The sequence below is a fragment of the Maniola hyperantus genome, chromosome 22 (genome assembly GCF_902806685.2).
Source record: "Maniola hyperantus chromosome 22, iAphHyp1.2, whole genome shotgun sequence".
Classification (NCBI taxonomy): Eukaryota; Metazoa; Arthropoda; class Insecta; order Lepidoptera; family Nymphalidae; genus Maniola; species Maniola hyperantus.
Window position 1 is genome coordinate 10,730,442 of NC_048557.2, and position 12,835 is coordinate 10,743,276.

Sequence of the window (12,835 nt, forward strand, 5' to 3'; positions counted from 1 at the left end):
TCCGTCCAGTAGTTTGAGCTGTGCGTTGATAGATCAGTCAGTCAGTCAGTCAGTCAGTCAGTCAGTCAGTCACCTTTTCCTTTTATATATATAGATGTTACTTACAATACAATGTATTATCGACGAACGATTGATGTATTTCATTTTCGAAGTAGGTATTCGATACGTGTGCTGTAATAGCCTAATAGGTAGGACGTCCGCTTTCTAGTCGGAGGTCGGGGGGTCGATCCTGGGCACGCACCTTTTCGGAGTTATGTGCGTTTTATGTAATTAAATATCACTTGCTTTAACGGTGAAGGAAAACATCGTGAGGAAACCTGCATGCCTGAGAGTTCTCCATGATGTTCTCAAAGGTGTGTGTAATCTATCAATCCGAACATGGCCAGCGTGGTAGACTAGGGAAAAACCCTTCTCACTCTGAGAAGAGACCCGTGCTCTGTAGTGAGCCGGCGATGGGTTGATCATGATGATGATGATTCGAAACGTAGGTAAGTACACCTACTTTTTCTCGTGCTTATTGTTAGTGATGGACTGGTGAAAGACAGACATAATGGCTAATCGTTTATTCTCTGATGTTACGACCATACTAATAACATATAAGAGGGAATCTATACAAATATCTACACTAATATCAAAATATATAACAGGAAAAGGTGTATTTCTAGGAACATTACTGTCTGTTTATTTCCATTCTAAATTTGTGTGTCAGTTAACAAGATAATTTCACCCAAAAAACCGTGAAACACGAGAACCCAAAATGTTAATTCATTGTTTCCATGTCAAACTAAATCGTTTGAACTAATTCTACGACTTTCACTTTGGTATTTCTAGAAACATTGTAGGTAATTACAAAACAAGAAAGCAATGTCATCCAGTTCCAACCTGAGCTACTTGTAAAATTTCAAGCCTCTAGAGTCTAGCTCACCCGCGGGAAGTCGATTACTAACAAGTTTTTTACGAATACACAAACAAACAGACCGACAAGAAAGCGAGTTAACAAAAACATGTTTAAAATGGCGTGAGTAGAAAGGAAACCTATTTCAATCTGTTATTTACAATACCTAACTGTAAAATAATATGGAAACTATTTTGCTTTGCCAAGTTTACTCTCGGAAGATTGTGATTTTCTGTCTGGTAGGGGGTTGCCACCATACTAAGTGTCTGGCAATGGATGACGTGCCTTCCGTGCCGTGGAAGGTCTGGCACGTGCTGGCATGATATTTAATTAATTGCAGGTACGTGCGAAAACTTATAACTTATTAAAAACCCCCCCCCCCCCCCCCCCCCCCCCCCAACAGGAGTCAAAGAAGAAGAAAAAATGCTGACTGCTTATATTTGCGTAATTTACACCAACCTTTGATGTCAAGTATCTGATACTGTTGTATGTAGTTACATAGTACTTTGTGGTATTATTTCTTTCATCTTTTATTGTTATTCAAGCATTGAATAAATGTATAATACAACGACCCGCCTTTCATCTGCAAGTAGGTACAATCCTCCTTTGGTCTGCGCTACGCGTTTGAATATTTTATTACACTTAAAAAACAGTAACTACGTTTTTAGAAAAAACTTGGTAGAAGATTTCTATCAGAGGAGCATAATATATTCCATACTAATATTATAAATGCGAGAGTTGGTCCGTCTATATGTCACTGACCTTTTCATGGCTGATCCCCATTCAACCGATTTTGACGTTTGGTACAGAGATAAGCTGTGATAGCCTAGTGTTTAGGACGTCCGCCTTCTATTCGGAGGTCGGGGGTTCGATCCCGGGTACCACCTCTAACTTTTAGGAGTTATGTGAGTTTTAATTAATTAAATATCACTTCCTTTAACGGGGAAGGAAAACATCGTGAGGAAACTTGCATGCCTGAGAGTTCTCCATAATGTTCTGTGAAGTCTACCACCTCACATGGCCAGCGTGGTAGACTATGGCCAAAAACCCTTCTCACCCTAAAAGGAGACCCGTGCTCTGTAGTGAGCCGGTATGCGTCTCTCTTTTAAATATATTTGCACGGTCCATACGTTTAACCGATTTTGAGTTAATGTCGTTTTCAAGTAAAAAGCTAAACTTTCGGTATGTTGTCGGAGGAATTAGCATTTCGAGCAGATGGAGAACGTTGTGACGATCCACAAAGCGTGCGAGCCGCTTGAATAATCAATATACTTATAATAAAACTGTAACAGGTCAAATTCTGTACATTGAAGATATTTTGAAAATTTTTTTTCGAGGACACTCTATAATCGATACTGAACACAAAACTGTAATTTATTTCATTTTTGTCTGTCTGTCTGTCTGTATCACGGGCGCGCATCACGCTGAAACTACTGAATGGATTCCAATGAAACTTGGTACGATTTGAGGTCATACTATGAGGAAGAATATAGGATACTTTTTATCCCGAAATTCAGCATGGTTCCCGTAGGAGAGGGGATGAAAGTTAAAATGTATACCGAGTTGTAATTCATTAACGCGTAGTCCGATTTCATTCATTCTTTTTTTGTTAGAAAGGGGATATTTTAAAAATTGTTCCGTAAATATTTCAAGGTCATTGGTTTTTAACCGACTGTCAAAAAGGAGGTGGTTCTTTTTTCTACATCGATTTTTTCGAGGTTTCTGGACCGATTTGCAAATTTTTTTTTTAAATCAACAAAAAAGTTTTCGTGGTGGTCACATAAAAAATTCTGATTTTAGAATTTCTGATAGTGAATTGATATTTTTAAAAAAAAAATATTGAATCGACTGTTAGGCGGAACGAAGTTCGCCGGGTCAGCTAGTACATAATATTCTGTGTGCTAAGCCGCAACCATACCGCGAAACGGTACGGATAACTCCTATTTTGCTTAACAAGCTTAACTACGTTTCGCGACTTAACTGAAATCTTTTTGGGTCGGTTCAGATTTGGGATAGGAAAGAGTTGTTTTTAGGGCGCTATTTCGTCTATCCGCCCCAAAATCTCATAATCGGAAACGTGTCTAGAAACGATGAAGTCTAGAAATGCGAATGTTCGACTGTCTCTAATTAAAGTATCTTTCACGGTCCATGTATTTAACCGATTTCGACTTAATGTCGTTTTCAAGTAAGAAGCTAAACTTTCGGCATGTTATCGGAGGAATTAGCATTCCGGGCAGATGGAGAACGTTGTGACGACCCACAAAGCGTGCGAGCCGCTTGAATAATACATATTCTGTGTGCTAAGCCGCAACCATACCGGGAAACGGTGCGGATAACTCCTATTTTGCTTAACAAGCTTAACTACGTTTCGCGACTTAACTTTAAGCTTTTTGGGACGACTCAGATCTTGGAAAGGAAGAGTTATTTTTAGGGTTCCGTGCATTAAAAGGAAAAAGAACCTATAAAGGACCACTTTGTTGTGTCTGTCTGTCAAGAAACCTATAGGGTACCTCTCTTTGACCTAGAATCATGAAAGGCAGGTAGATAGGTGACTGACTGATTTATCAATGCACTGGTGTTGGCAGTTTGCAGCCCAAATAGACCGTAGTCTGTGCTAGGGCTGACAAAGTTCATCGACCTCATTCATACTATATTATATTATATACTATATATATAAAAGGAGAATGTGACTGACTGACTGATCTATCAATGCACAGCTCAAACTACTGAACAGATCGGGCTTAAATTTGGTATGCAGATAGCTATTATAACGTAGGCATCGACTAAGAAAGTACTCTTGAAAATTCAACCCCTAAAGGGGTAAAATAGGGGTGTAAAATATTTATGAAAGTCTGTCAGTTTTGAAGTTGAATCGTCAAATTGTGTTTACTCTTATTGTTATAAACATAGAAAAAGCGTATCATGCTTTTGAAAAATTTAGCCCCTTAGTAGGAAAAAAAGGGGTTTGAAATTTGACAAAGTAGCGAGCATAAGCTAGTTGTATAATAAAATACATATGTACTTTTGTTACAACTACAAAATGGAGTCAATAAAGTCTGTACCCGTAGTACAAGATTTTACGTCTCACCAAACTAAACCAAATTCGAGAGTCGAAATACTTCCGCGTTACAGTAAAATGGACCTAAACAGCCTTGAATTGAAGTCAAATATTCAATGCCACTGATTTTAACTGCGCAATGTTTCCGCTTGGAGCGCTGGCTGTAGAAGTGTAGACAAACTTGAGCTTTAAAACAAGGCGTTTAAGATCCAGTTTACTGTAACGCGGAAGTATTTCGACTCTCGAATTTGGTTTGGTTTGGTGAGACGTAAAATCTTGTACTACGGGTACTGTATGCATTCGCCGGCTGAGCGGAAACACCTGGCGCTGAGTCTGACGCACTCATCTCATAGGTACGTCCGGCTATCTCACGCCAGATTGAAAATCCACCAAAAACCACAATGTAACAAAATAAGTACCTATTTATAAAGGAATTATTGTAAGCTAATAGGATTTTGGCATTGGACTGTTGTAATAATAAAATGATGTGATGTTTTTGTACATAGAGGTAGTTTATGGGGCTAGAATTCATTATTAAAGAGAGTAATTAAAAAAAAATGAATTTTCGTTATTTTTAGTATAATTAATTTATTAACATCACGCTGTATGGAAGGGCTTAAACGACAAATATTTTTTAATTTTTTTACATAAAAAATTAATTTCCTGCAGAAAATGACTCTATTTTTATCAAGCTGATAGTTGCTACTTGCTCATAGTAACGCTTGCATACCTATCCACTATTTGAAAACAATTTAATTATTGAGTTTATGATATTAGCCGTGTTCGTTTGCTTTTTTTGACATGCGCTGCACATACGCAATTAATAAAATTAGTTTTGCGCGTATCTCTTACAAGTGACTTGACAAGTTAGTGACTTTGTTTCAAGTTAGCATGAATCGCGCACACTCGCCCAAAAAAAAATGCAAACAAACACAGCTATTCTTATTAATTCTTACAGTTGTACCTTCAAAGTCTAGACTTTAAAAACAAATCTACATTGTATGATGTATCGATGTCGAACAAAAACATTTAGTTTGCACAAGTCCCAATCTCTCCGCCACGTCACCCGATAACGAACAAAGGAGTTATACTCTCCAGCGCTCTGTTGTGTCCTATCTTTTATTTATATTACGAGTAGATATAACATTGGACTCATAAATTCTTCTAAGTAAAATGCCATCTCGGATATTATTATGGAGAGATCTCTTGTTTTTGTCAAGACTTTAATCAACTAGGTAGTAAGAACTATTCTGTTTTCTGATTTTGTGGTTTCGTTATATAGTTATAAGGTCCGCAAATTGCTAATGCGCGTGGCCGCTATTTTAGTGAGGTCAGCGCTAGACTGAAGTTTCGAGCTGATGGTATATTTTTCACTTTTTATTTCGGCTGACATCAAAATGACGTCATTTTCATGTTAATGAGACATGGTTACAGCGCAATAGCAATTTGCGGGACTTATGCCTACTACAACTTTTTGTTTTAATAACATTTACAAAAATTAGTTACAAAAAAATTCAATGAATGGATCGATCAATAATGTAAAACAAATAAATACAAAATTGTATGAAATAGCATTTTTTTTTGTTACAGATGAAAACCCTTTGCAGTAAAGGAACATCGGTACAATATTGAGGTATTTATTAGTTATTTATACATTGGTAAACGCATTTCCCAGCGATAAAAAAAAAAGCCGGCCAAGTGCGAGTCAGGCTCGCGCAATGAGGGTTCCGTAATACAGTCGTATTTTTTCGACATTTTGCACGATAATTCAAAGATATGCATTAAAAAAAATGTGTTTTAGAATGTACAGATGAAGCCATTTCATATGATACCCCACTTGATATAGTTATCTTACTTCGAAAATTGAAAATACTAATTATTATTAGTTTATGACCACAATTTAATTTTTTTTTGTGTGATGTAACCACAAATTCACGGTTTTCAGATTTTTCCCCTAATGTCAGCTATAAGACCTACCTTCCTGCGAAATTTCATGATTCTAGGTCAACGGGAAGTACCCTGTAGGTTTCTTGACAGACAGACAGACAACAATGTGATCCTATAAGGGTTCCGTTTTTCCTTTTGAGGTACGGAACCCTAAAAAGAAACCCTAAAAATACTGTAGGTGCCAACTCGTGTTAAAAATACTGATCATGAATAAAGATTACTCTCGTGCATACTCCTCGAACGATTAATTAAAATATTTGGACCGTGGCGATCGTAAAAACATTATATGACAATGGGCGTTCGCAATAAGAGCAAATATATCGTGTGACCGATGCCCTATATCCGTATTTATTACGGACACGAATTACCATTCCACAGCTATTTGCGGATTTGATTTTTAGAGTTCCATATTAAAAGAAAGAAAAGAAAAAGAAATTAAGAAAAAACGTTTATTTCTTTAACTTGCTGACGCCTGCGACTTCGTCCGCGTGGATTTAGGTTTTTAACAATCCCGTGGGAACTATTTGGTGTTTTGGGATAAAAAGTAGCCTATGTCACTCTCTAGGTCTTTTTGACTATATCCATGCAAAAAATCACGTCCATCCGTTGCTACGTTGCGACGTGATTGAACGACAAACGAACAAACCAATAAACCAACAAACAATCATATTTTCACATTTATAATAAGGGTACTGATTAAAATATTTGGACCGTGGCGATCGTAAAAACATAACATGACAATGGGCGTTCGCAATAAGAGCAAATATATCGTGTGACCGATGCCCTATATCCGTATTTATTACGGACACGGATTACCATTCCACAGTTATTTGCGGATTTGATTTTTAGGGTGCCGTAGAAAACAAGAAACCCTTAAAGTTTCTCTTTAAGGGTCTCTTCATATATAGCATGTTTCATAAATCGCAATACCATGACAAAATAATATGAGTAATGTAGTACCAAATAGTTAATTAGTGCCATAGATTCTTTCGTTGTCTCTGCTACTAGAAAAAAATTAATTTTAGAAAAATGCTGTACAAATTCAAAAAGAAAGGTTTGTGACGTGCAATTCCAAAATATATTATAATTTATAATACGAGCCATAGAAGAGGTACAAGATCAAGTTTGCAACAGATACGATTTGAGATGTTTTCGTGCAAAATAACGTTTGTAGTAACCACTCTAAATCGCCAAATATATTTCGCCCCGACATACAACGAAAGCCGTTCGTTGTATGTCGGGCCGCAGTCCGGTTTTGATTACGACGTGGAAGGAATCCAAATGGAATTCTTATGGCGGGTATGAGAAAATCCAGCTCATTTCCAGGACGTTATTCTTGCTTGATCCCTAGGCGTGGAATCCTCTAAAGCCTAGGAGCGGCTATGGTTTGCATACTGTACTGGAATTTGGAGGAAGGCGGCAGAATTTATTGCTTTCTTGACTGCGATATAAAATGTTCCACTAGATGCGGCGCGTTTATAGTAAACAACATGTTCCAACGAAAATCGGTGTCCACGCAGGATTGACAGGAGTCAATCGAAGTCCGCTTTAGATGTAGTCCGTTTCTATAACATAGGTAAGTTAGAACAGACTATAGTACTAAAGCTACCTAGTATACTTACTCGAATATGATAAGGTAAGTAATAATTATTAGAGTTATCGCGCCAAGTTTAAAAATAGTAGGTTTTTTTTATCTTTATTTTTTGTCGGGCAAAACTACCAAAAAAAATAAAGATTTAAAAAAAAAAAAAAAATGATAGGTCAGGGCGTAACCAGAACGCTTAGCAAAAACTTAGCGGTCATTGTTATAACTACCTAAACACAATCCAATACCAATAACCATTTGCCTCATTTTGTAGTTACAGTGATTTTGTATTTTTCAAAACCCGTAATGTATAGCATGCAAAACTCGGGTCAACGCCCACTTACGACGTGGCAATGATTCCGAGGGACCTACTACAGAACGTTCCGTTAACCTCTAGCGTCAGTCAGATGTTTTGTTTGCAATGTATCGTGAACTTTTACAAAATAGGTATAGGAATTTTTTAAAATATACTTTTTCCGCGTTTTTTTATGGTACCATAACTTTCATCTGTCTTCGTTTTTGACAGCGTTCTGGTTACACCCTGTATACAATCGAATACGAGCTCTGATGATGACAGGAGTGTGGACACCGATGTTCGTTGGAACAGTTACGCGTCGCATTCTAGTGGAACTTTTATATCGCTGCTTCGAGATAAGGTGCCCTTTACCTTTGACATGATACTTTGTTCGGGAAAGACATGAAAGTTAATGTAGTGTGACATTCAATGAGATTTTAAAATTCTTGTGCACGAATCTCTAGGTATCTAGAGCGTTATGGAGATTATTTACTTGTATGTAATCACACGTATAATATTATAAACAGAAAGATTTTATGTGTGTAGTTCCTTCACACCACAATGACTGAACCGATTTAGTTGAAATTTAAAATGGCTTTTAATGGATTTTATCGCTTTACGTTTACGCGGACAAATGTTTTTCGAGTAATGCATTGTGGTTCTTAGGTGATCATGTTTTTTTTTATAATAATAATAATAATAATATCTTTTTTATTCAAGTAAACTTTCACAAGTGCTTTCGAATCGTCGGATGCATCTACCACTGGTTCGGAATGCCTTTCCTACCGAGAAGAACCAGCAAGAAACTCGGCGGTTGCTCTTTTCAAATATTTGATACTAGCTGATTCCGCGACTTCGTACGCGTGGATTTAGGTTTTTAAAAATCCTGTGGGAACTCTTAAATTTTCCGGGATAAAAAGTAGCCTATGTCCTTCCCCGGGTTGCAAGCTACGTCTGTGCCAAATTTCGTCAAAATCGGTTGAACGGTTAAGCCGTGAAAAGCTAGCAGACAGACAGACAGACACACTTTCGCATTTATAATATTAGTATGAATACAATATTTCTCCGCGGACAAACTCTCTGTCCGTTGTCTGCGTCTGTGATATTCTATTGCTTAAAACGCAAATAACTGCAAAAGATAGAGGTGCGTGCCCGAATCTCGAGCCCAGACAAGAGACGTCGGCAGACTGTCGCAAGATGTCCCTTGTTGCTTTTTTTTTTTTTTTTTTTTTCTTTATTTATTTAGGGGCTTTTATATTTAAATACATGTCAGCCCCATTATAATCTAATACATAAAATCAAATTAACAAAATCTTAACCTAACAACATAACCCCAATACAAAACAAAAAAAATAAAGAAAAAACCAAATAAAAGTTTTTACTGTCTTCAAGAAATAAGGCTTATAATTCCAAACAGACTATAGCATCCTAGATGCGGACGGGCAGTAATTCACAAACATGCCCGTATCAAATCTGTTCAAATCCATCAGCCTTACAATTTCATCCCTACCAGACTGGAAACCCTTGTTGCCTTAAGGCAGGAAATTTTAACGTGTCGCATATTGTGCTTCGGCGTAAACAGCTCTACAACCTCTCTACACGTTTCTCACGAATAAGCTTAAAAAAGAGATATTGCAGGGGTTTCAATCGATTTTCCATATACCCAATTTAAGTAGACTCAAATAGTTGTAGGAAGGCCTATATGGTAAAAATCTGCCAGTGAACTAAATCCTAGGAATAACCAAGGCACACACATACAGGCTATATTATGTTATTCCTTTGAGACCAGTATCACGAGTTCTCGCCAAAGCCTTAGGACCTGCATATTGCCAAACACTTTTTTAGGGTTCCGTACCTCAAAAATAAAGGAACCCTTATAAGATCACTTTGTTGTCTGTCTGTCCTTCTGTCCGTCGTGTTTGTCAAGAAAACCTATAGGGTACTTCTAGTTGACCTAAAATCATGAAATTTGGTATACATATAGGTATAGGATTTGTTATAGCACAAGCTAAGGAATAAATCCGAAAACCGTGAATTTGTAGTAACATCACAGAAAAATAATTAAAATGTTATTCATGATGATATCAGTATTTTCAATTTTCAAAGTTAGATATAGCTATACCAAGTGGGGTATCATCTGAAAGGGCCTTTACCTATACATTCTAAAACAGTTTTTTTTTAATGCATAATAGTTTTTAATTATCGTGCAAAAAGTCGAAAAAATACATATAATATATCATTTTTTAGGAATAAATATTTGCCAGAAAATGCTTAGACGAAAAAAAATTTAACAGCGAGCGATACTACAATATCTCATCTCTACATTGTTTGGTTTTAATATAATTAAGATTCAATTAAGATAAGACGATCAAAATTACTTGGAAGCTGCTTAAGGGATACCCTATCTCATTAATTGGTCATTTTTCTTCGCTAAGTAAACATTTCGGGACCACTTTCTAATTTAATATTGGAAAATCATCTCTCTACTACATAATAACGTCCTCCCGATCGAATTCCGATCAAGGCGGCTAAATCTTTTGTAGGGTTCCGTACTCGAAAGGTGCCAACGAACCCTATTACTAAGCTTTTACTTTCCTTCCCTCCCTCTGTCTGTCTATCAGCGAACTGTATCTCGTGAACTGTAATAGGTAGAGAGTTGATATTTTTACAAAAAAAATCAAAATAGCCGCCATGAAAATGGTAAAATTGAAAGTGTTATTTGTTGTACTTGCACGATGGTACGGAACCCTTCGTGTGTGAGGCCGACTCGCACTTGACCGGTTTTTAGGGTTCCGTACCACAAAAGGTAAAAAGACACCCTCATTGGATCACTTTGTTGTCTGTCTATCCGTCTGTCCGTCGTGTCTGTCAAGAAAACCAATAGGGTACTTTCCATTGACTTAGAATCATGAAACTTGATAGGTAGACAGGTCTTATAGCACAAGTAAAGGAATAAATCCGAAAACCGTGAATTTGTGGTTACATCACAAAAATAAAAATAAAAATTAGTTTTTTAAATTTTCAAAGTAATATAACTATACCAAGTGGCATATCATAATATGAGAGGGCTGTACATTCTAGAACAGATTTTTATTTATTTTTATGGATAATAGTTTTTGATTTATCTTTTTGATAATTAATTCAGTTTACTGAAATCTTCCAGAAATCATGGGAATTTCCCAGCAAGAACATGAAAATGAAATGGTAGGTCAAATTACCCCTTAAATAGTTAATATAAAGTGCAAATGGACCGCTCCAGCGTGCTATACCATGTCCTCGCCACGACCGCATGCAGCTGAGATAATATCGTACTAACAGTCGAGCAAATCACGTGTGAGATGTTATTATGAGATTACATTTTCCAAATTATATAAACTTTTTCTAGTGCGCTTTTCAGAGACACACACTTAACTTTAACAAAATTATTAATCTTTAAGGGTGTCTGACAGGGGGTTGCCACAATACTGTGTTTGGCAATGCATGACGTGATTTCTAATACTATTCCGAAGAAAATATAAAACAACTAGCTGATCCCCGCGGCTTCGCCCGCGTAGATTTAGGTTTTTAAAGATCCCGTATAGCCTATGTCACTCAGGAATAATGTAGCTTTCTACTGGTGAAAGAATTTTTAAAATCGGTTCAGTAGTTCTAAAGATTACCCCCTACAAACAACTTAACGACATTACCTCTTTTATAATACACGGGCCGTGCAGCAGAAATCGTAATATTTTAATTTCGCCATAACTTCAAAACCAAACGTCCAATTTTAATCATTCAAAGACCAAATATTATCTCCATAAACTGTTCTTAGTGATGAAATCATTTATTTGATAAGGATTAATAGCATGAGTAAAATAAACGCTTTTAAATGTAGTCCAAAAAAAATTCAAGATTTTTTAAATAAAAAAATGGTTGCTGTGCCTCACTCGACATAGATGGGTATAGTGTGTCGCGGACTTTTTGTAGATATTTATAAGATCTACAATTAATTAGAACATTTATGGTTCTATCTTTTATAGTTTAGGCAGCGTACGCAAAATAAGTAACTTTTCTGGTTGATTTTTTACACCTTGTGTCCGAAAAAAACCCAAATATCTTACGGAACCCTATTTTTTTCCAAATAAAATATAGCCTATGTGTACTCGTGGATAATGTAGCTTTCGAATGGTGAAAGAATTTTTAAAATCGGTCCAGTAGTTTTTGAGCCTATTCAGTACAAACAAACAAACAAAGTTTTCCTCCTTATAATATTAGTGTAGATAGACTTTATGCCTTGACGTAAGATTTTTTACACCTTTATTACCTGTTATCTCCCAAAACCACCATGATCCAAACTTCATATTCGCTAATCCTTCCTCCCTGTATTGGGGCAATACGCAGAGAAACATTCAGCTTTTATAAAATAACGAAGGTCTGCATGCGCTGGCTCTTAGTTCACTATACTGAAAATGAAATAGAAGGTAAAATTAACCCTTAAATAGTTAACATAAAGTGCAAATGAACCGCTCCAGCGTGCTATACCAGGTCCTCGCCATGACCGCATGCAGCTGAGATAATATCGTGCTAACGGTCGAGCAAATCACGTGTGAGATGTTAATATGAGATTACATTTTCCAAATTATACAGGGTGTAACCAGAACGCTAGCAACAACTTAGCGTTATTGGCTTATTGCTATACTATTTAAACACAGTCCTATACCAATAACCATTTGCCTTATTTTGTAGTTTTAGTGATTTAGTATTTTTCAAACCCGCAATGTATAGCATTTAAAACTGGGGTCAATGACCCACCTATGACGTGGCATCGACTTCGGATGGCCTACTTACGCAACGTTCGTTGACCTCTAGCGTCAGTCAGATGTTTTATTTGCAATATATCGTGAATTTTTACAAATATACGATTTTTTTATTTATTCCAGGTCTTTATCTATATGCTATACCCATGCAAAAAATCACGTCAATTCGTTGTACCATTGCGACGTGATTGAAGGACAAAACCAACAAACAAACACACTTTCACATTTATAATAAGGGTAGGTACTGATTGGTAACTTA

The 12,835-nt window shown here is 36.6% G+C and overlaps 1 protein-coding gene across 3 annotated transcripts in view; it reads left to right on the top strand.

Annotated features, from left to right (window-relative positions):
- kek5 (kekkon 5) overlaps positions 1 to 12,835 on the top strand; it is a 261,070-nt gene that overhangs the window by 200,015 nt on the left and 48,220 nt on the right. For all 3 annotated transcript variants that reach the window (XM_069506203.1, XM_069506202.1, XM_034980723.2), the window contains one exon: positions 5,544 to 5,586. The gene's annotated coding sequence lies outside the window, so the exon portion shown is untranslated. The remainder of the gene's footprint in view (positions 1 to 5,543; positions 5,587 to 12,835) is intronic.